We start from the raw sequence: 7133 nt of genomic DNA on the forward strand, positions 1-7133 counted from the left end.
ATTTTTTTAAAGTTACATGGTCATGTTATCCATGAGGAAGTCCCACCACCACATGGGTCAGCTGCCCCTGTTACATGCTCTCATAGCTCTGTACAACCTGCCTTCACACACTGAAGTTTGTATTTACACATTTATTTGTGTGGATTAATATTTTTGTCCCTCACTAGTCTGAGTAAACTTTGATTGCTGGGACTGTGTTTTTTGTTCGTTCAGGATTGTATCCTCAACAGCTACCACATAGGATCACATGTTATGCACCTGGCACATGGCAGCCACTCATATTTTCTGAATCGAAGAATTTTTGCTGAATGGATAAATTTCTGTTTGGCAGGCTAATTTCTGGAACTACTCTGTACTCCCTCTGCCACTTGGAAGTATCCACTTCCAAAGCGGAAGCCTGGCATTTGTTCTCCTCAATCCTGAGCTCCTTGAGATTATGCTGGGAGAGGAGGGAAGACAGACGAGAGAGGAGAGCCTCTGAGCTCCCAGACTTAGGAACAACACAGGCCCGTAGTTTCCATCAGCAGTGGGATCTGCAGTCAGTCACCGTTGCAGGAGCCCCAAGACCCTGCCAGGACCTGGGGGTAGGGTTGGGGTTCCACGGGGAACATGAATCTTCTACAAGCCATGTTGCCTGCCACTGGCTTTCAGGTATCAGGTAACCTCTCATAGATAACCAGTACAGACCAGAGATCAGAAAAGCTTCCCTTCTCTAATTTCCAAAACTAAAGGGCCTCAAATGAGGGCCTGTGTCTTACTCATCTGTGTATCCAAAGGCTGTCACGGCAGGCTCTTCAAGTTTTTTTGTTTTTTTGAGACGGAGTCTCACTCTGTCACCCAGGCTGGAGTGCAGTGGTGCAATCTCGGCTCACTGCAAGCTCCCCCTCCCGGGTTCGCCATTCTCCTGCCTCAGCCTCCGGAGTAGCTGGGACTACAGGCGCCAGCCACCACGCCCTGGCACCACACCCTGTATTTTTAGTAGAGACAGAGTTTCACCGTGGTCTCGATCTGCTGACCTCGTGATCCGCCCGCCTCAGCATCCCAAAGCGCTGGGATTACAGGCGTGAGCCATCGCGCCCAGCAAAGTTTGTTGAATAGAACTGGAGTAAGGAGTTAAGCTTCTGTTTGTCTAGCCCAGCTCCCTGAACGGGGGACAAGATCGCCACCTACTGGCTACATCAGTAACTGCAGACAGGCTCTGCACCACCGATTTGAGAACTTGGTGGTCCGGCAGAAATACTGCTTTCACCACGACCAAATTAGTGCCAGGAGTATTGTATTAGACTATCAAATCTCCTAACATACTCAGGTGGACAAAATAAAGTACTAACTCCTAACTTAGGTACAAAAGGCCATTGACATTGAACCCTCAGTAAAATTTCGCAGTATCTCGCCCCCACCTCCCGCACACCTCTCCTTGACCCATTCTAACAGCCCTCTTCTCCCACTGGAAAAGGCACTCTTCCTTACACGGTATGCACCTTTCTCACACCTGGCAAACTGCTGCTGTCTTCAGAATCCTAGGTCAACATCAGCCAAGTCTCTTCTTCTCCTTCTCCTTCTTTTTTGAGACGGAGTTTCGCTCTTGTTGCCCAGGCTGGAGTGCAGTGGCACGATCTCGGCTCACTGCAACCTCCGCCTTCCGGTTTCAAGCGATTCTCCCGTCTCAGTCTCCCGAGTAGCAGGGATTACAGGCGCCCGCCACCACGCCTGGCTGATTTTTTTGTATGTTTAGTGGAGACGGGATTTCACCACATTGGCCAGGATGGTCTCAAACTCCTGACTTCGTGATCTGCCTGCCTCGGCCTCCCAAAGTGCTGGGATTACAGGCGTGAGCCACCGCGCCGAGCCAAGCCAAGTCTTTTCTTGCTTGTACCTTTACAGGTGCTACTCTGACCTTCAGTTTGGGACAGAACTCAGCTCAGTGCACAGAAACCACTCCCATGCCTGACTTCCCCCATTAGACACTGAACTCTCTGGGAGTTCTATGACGAGTACATAGCAGGTTCACAAAGACTATTGGATACAGGTAGCTCCATGTTTGGACATACAGAGACCTGGGCTTTTGTCTCAATGTGCCACTAAGTTGCAGTTTCATCAACCCTAAGTAAATCATTTGATACTCTGGGCTGTTTCCACAGTGGTTTCCAACTAGTGGCAGTTTTCCTTCCCAGGAAATATTTGGCAATGCCTGGAGCCGTTTTTGATTGTCACAACTAGGGGAAACTATTGGCATGCAGTGTTAGAGGCCAGGGACACTGCCACACATCCTACAACACACAGGGCAGTCCTCAAAAGCAAAGACTCACCTGTCCCCAAATGGAATGATCTACTCGATACCCACCTAACAGGGTTGCAGTGAGGCTACACCAGGAGAAGGGCAAGTCCCCAACAGGAAATTAGGAAGTCTCCTGCCTGTGTCCATGAAGCATGATGCAGACGGGCATGAGCAATGTGTCTGGTTGACTGAATTTGCGGATTTCAGTGCCAGAGCCTGTCAGCAAGAGGTGGGAATTCCGGATCCTTCACAAAACTAAAAAGTTTCTAATAGGACCAATGCTGCATATCCATTTTTGTACCAGGAATGAAGATGATAAACGTGAAACAACAAAAAACCATTGCAGGGAAATAATCATTAACATATGCTTGATGCCTTTGCCGAAACGGCATGTTGCACATCACAAGGAAACCAAGGAACATCATTTCCAAAGCTTTTTTTATTGAGCAAGAGGCAGTTATGGAGTGCTTTATAATATGCCAGGGACTGTGCTAAGTGCTTCAAATTCTCAGTCCTTACAACAAGCCTCTGAGAGAGTCAAATCAAAAATAGTATTCTCCTTTTTTTTTTTTTTTTTTTTTTGAGACAAGAGCCTTGGCTTTGTCCAACCCCAGGCTGGAGTGCAAATGGGCAAAACAAATCTCAGCTCCACTTTTTGCAAAGCTTTTCTGCTCCTTTCCAGTTCATTGCCATTCTGCCTGCCTCAAAGCCTTCCCAAAGTTAGGGCTTGGGACTTAAAAAACCAAGCGGCCGCCACCATTTGCCGGACTAAAAAATTTTTTTTTTGTATTTTAGCTTCAAGAAGACGGGATTTTCAAACCGCTTTAAGCCCCCCCCAGGATGTTCTCGAAATCTCCTTGACCTCGTTTGAAATTCTTGCCCTTCCTCGGAAAACTTTTCCCAAAAAAAGTTGCTAAGGATTAAAAGCAGGCCCGGCCGTTAAATTTTCAATTTTACCATGAAGAAAAGGTAACACCTTCTGCGGCTGGGCAAACAAGCTGATTTGCCAACCACCTGCTAATACCCCAAGCCCCACTTTGGGAAAGCTGAGGTGGGAGAAAAAATGTTGAGAACGTAAGGCCTGGGCAAAAAAACACAAGGAGACCCTGTCTCTTAAAACAAAAAAACAAAAATAAAAAACAAAAACAGGCCGGGCGCGGTGGCTCAAAAGCCCTGTAATTTCCCAGCACTGTTGGGAGCCGAGACGGGCGGAATCAAAAAGAAGGTTTTTTCAGGAAAGATCCGAAGGGACCATTTTTCCTGGCTAACCCCACGGGTGAAAAAAAACCCCGTCTCTACTTAAAAAATAACAAAAAAAAAAAATTTGCCGGCGAGGTTGCGCGGCCCGCCTGTGGGTTCCAAGCTAACTCTGGGAGGCTAAGGGGCAGGAAGAATGGCGCGAAAACCCCGGGAGGCGGGCAGCTTTTGCAGTGAAGGCTTGAGAATCCGGCCACTTGCACTTTCCAAAAGCCTGGTGGTGAACAGGAGCGAGAAAACTTTCTGTCTCAAAAAAAAAAAGAAAAAAAAAAAAAAAAAAAAAAAAAAAAAAAAACAGGGCCGGGCGCGGTGGCTCAAAGCCTTTGTTTAATTTCCTAAAGCACTTGGGTGGGCCGAAGAGGGCAAAAAAGATCATTGAGGTTCAGGGAGGAAATCGAGAAACCATTCCTGGCTAACAATGGTGAAACCCGTCTCTACTTAAAAAGAATACAAAAAAAACTAGAGCCCAGCGCGAGGGTGTGCGGGGCCGGGCCTGTATTCCCAGCTACTCAGGGAGGCCGAGGCAGAAAAAAACGCGCGCTAAAAAACCCGCGAAGGCCAAGAGCTTGCAGTGAGCTGAGATTTCCGACCCCAACTGCCAAACTCCAAGCCTGGGGGCGACAGAGCGAGACTCCGTCTCAAAACAAACAAACAAACAAACAAACAAAAAACAACTAGCCAAGCGTAGTGACTACTGTAGTCCCAGCTACTCAGGAGGCTGAGGTGGGAGGATCTCAGTTACTCAGGAGACTGAGGTCAAAGTATCTGCTTGAGCCCCAGAGGCTGAGGCTGCAGTGAGCCGTGATCGTAATCACACCACTCTACTCCAGCCTGCACAACAGAGCAAGACCCTGTCTCAAAAACAAACAAAGGTAGACTTAGGTTAACCTTCCTAATACTGTTAGGCAATTTGCTAAACCGCCTCATTTGTGTAACACTCTAGCTGCAAAACATAGCACGCTCAGCTTTGCAAGGCCTAAGAGGAAATGAGTTCTGTCAGAAAAAAGCAAACAAGACTCGGAAGAGTTTTTATTGTATTATTATTATTTTGAGCCGGAGTGTTGCTCTGTCACCCAGGCTGGAGTGCAGTGGCGATCTCGGCTCAATGCAAGCTCCGCCTCCCAGGTTCATTCCATTGTCCTGCCTTAGCCTCCCCAGTAGCTGGGACTACAGGCGCCTGCCACCACGTCCGGCTAATTTTCGTATTTTAGTAGAGACAGGGTTTCACCATGTTAGCCAGGATGGTCTCCATCTCCTGACCTCGTGATCTGCCCGCCTTGGCCTCCCAAAGTGCTGGGATTACAGGCGTGAGCCACCGCGCCCAGCTCTGGGAAGGGTTGTAAAATGCAAAAGAAAAGCCATAGCTTTAAACAATAAACAGCAACCTCACAAATTATTTATCTGTTTCAAGGAGAATAAATTAATGGATGTATGTCATATTCAACTTGAAAATGAAAATGGGCTGGGCAAGGTGGCTTCCCGTCTGTAATCCCAACACTTGTGGGAGGCCAAGGCAGGCAGATAGCTTGAGCTCAGTTCGAGACCAGTCTGGGCAACATGACGAAACCCTGTCTCTACAAAAAATGCAAAAATTAGCCAAATGTGGTGGCACATACCTGTGGTCCCAGCTACTCGGAAGGCTAAGGTGGGAGGATTGCTTGAGCCTGGGAGGTGGAGGTTGTAGTGAGCCAAGTTTGCACCACTGCACTTCAGCCTGGGTGAGAGAGCAAGACCCTGTCTCTAAATAAATAAAAATGCCAAGGCCAGGCGTGGTGGCTCACACTTGTAATCCCAGCACTTTGGGAGGCCGAGGCGGGCAGATCACGAGGTCAGGAGTTCAAGACCTGCCTGGCCAAGATGGTGAAATGTCATCTCTACTAAAAATACAAAAATTAGCCAGGCATGGTGGCGGGTGCCTGTAATCCCAGCTACTTGGGAGGCTGAGGCAGAGAATTGCTTGAACCCGGGAGGTGGAGGTTGCAGTAAGCTGAGATCGCGCCACTGCACTCCAGTCTGGGCCAAAGTGGTATAGACATACAATGGAATATCATGCAGTCTTAAAAAGGAAGGGAATCCTGTCACCTGCTATAACATGGATGAACCTTGAGGACATTTGGCTAAGTAAAATAAGCCAGCCACAAAAGGATAATTACTACTATTCCACTCATGAGGTTGTATCTAAAGTAGTCAAAATCATAAAAACAAAGTAGAAAGATGGTGGCCAAGGGCTGGGGAAGAGGGGATATTAGTGTTTAATGAATATAGTTTCAATTTTACAAGACGAAAACGTCCTAGGTATCTGTTACACAATGTGAATATACTTAGCACTACTAAACCATACAATTAAAAAGGCAAATTTAATGTTGTGCTTTACCACTATAAAACAAAAACAAACAAAACTGAGAGAGCATTTTCATTTATCCAAGTAGTAAAGATCAATTTGGTAATTAGCGTTAGCAAGAGGGCAAAGAGGCACTTTGATAAAATGTTGCTGGAACTATACGATTAGTACAACGATTTTGGAAGGCAATAATGATCAAAATGTTATTAATAAATGCAAATATCCAGCAATCACTTTTAGGAATATTTCCTACATAAAAACATACAGATACTCAGTCTCATGTATAAGACTATCCAGTGTAACACTATTTGTAAAAGCAAAATACTTAACGTAAACTTCTGCCCCTAAAGTACTAATTTAAATAACTTAAAATGGAGTACCATGCAGCCATTAAAAATGAGCTGCTGTGTTCTATGAAATGCGCTCTGAAATTGCAAAACATTGCACGTGACGAACTGCCCCATTTGTACCAGGAAAAAAAGGAGGGGAGGACGCATATAGCAGCATACGCAGAAACTGTCTGGAAGGAGACACAGAAGCAGGTTCCAGGAAACAGGGCTGAGATTAATTTTTTTTTTTTTTAATTTTTGAGACAGAATCTTGCTCTGTCGCCAGGCTGGAGTGCAGTGGCACGATCTCAGCTCACTGCAACCTCCGCCTCCCAGCGTCAAGCAATTCTCCTGCCTCAGCCTCCCAAGTAGCTGGGATTACAGGCACGCGCCACCACGCCCAGGTAACTTTTGTATTTTCTGTATTTTTAGTCACCCAGGCTGGAGTGCGATCTCGGCTCACTGCAGCCTCCGCCTCCTGGGTTCACCCGCCATTCTCCTGCCTCAGCCTCTGGAATAGCTGGGATTACAGGCGCCCACCACCACGCCTGGCTAATTTTTGTATTTTTTAGTAGAGACGGGGTTTCACCGTGTTAGCCAGGATGGTCTCGATCTCCTGACCTTGTGATCTGCCCACCTCGGCCTCCCAAAGTGCTTCAATTACAGCCGTCAGCCACCGCGGCCGGCCTATACTATTATTATTATTATTTTTTTTTTTTTGAGGCGGAGTCTCGCTCTGTTGCCCGGACTGGAGTGCAGTGGACGGATCTCAGCTCACTGCAGGCTCCGCCACTCGGGTTTACGCCATTCTCCTGCCTCAGCCTTCCGAGTAGCTGGGACTACAGGCGCCCGCCACCTCGCCCGGCTAGTTTTTTTGTATTTTTTAGTAGAGACGGGGTTTCACCATGTTAGCCAGGATAGTCTCGAT

This window comes from Rhinopithecus bieti, unplaced genomic scaffold, assembly GCF_001698545.2.
Source record: "Rhinopithecus bieti isolate Rb0 unplaced genomic scaffold, ASM169854v2 scaffold_31787, whole genome shotgun sequence".
Classification (NCBI taxonomy): Eukaryota; Metazoa; Chordata; class Mammalia; order Primates; family Cercopithecidae; genus Rhinopithecus; species Rhinopithecus bieti.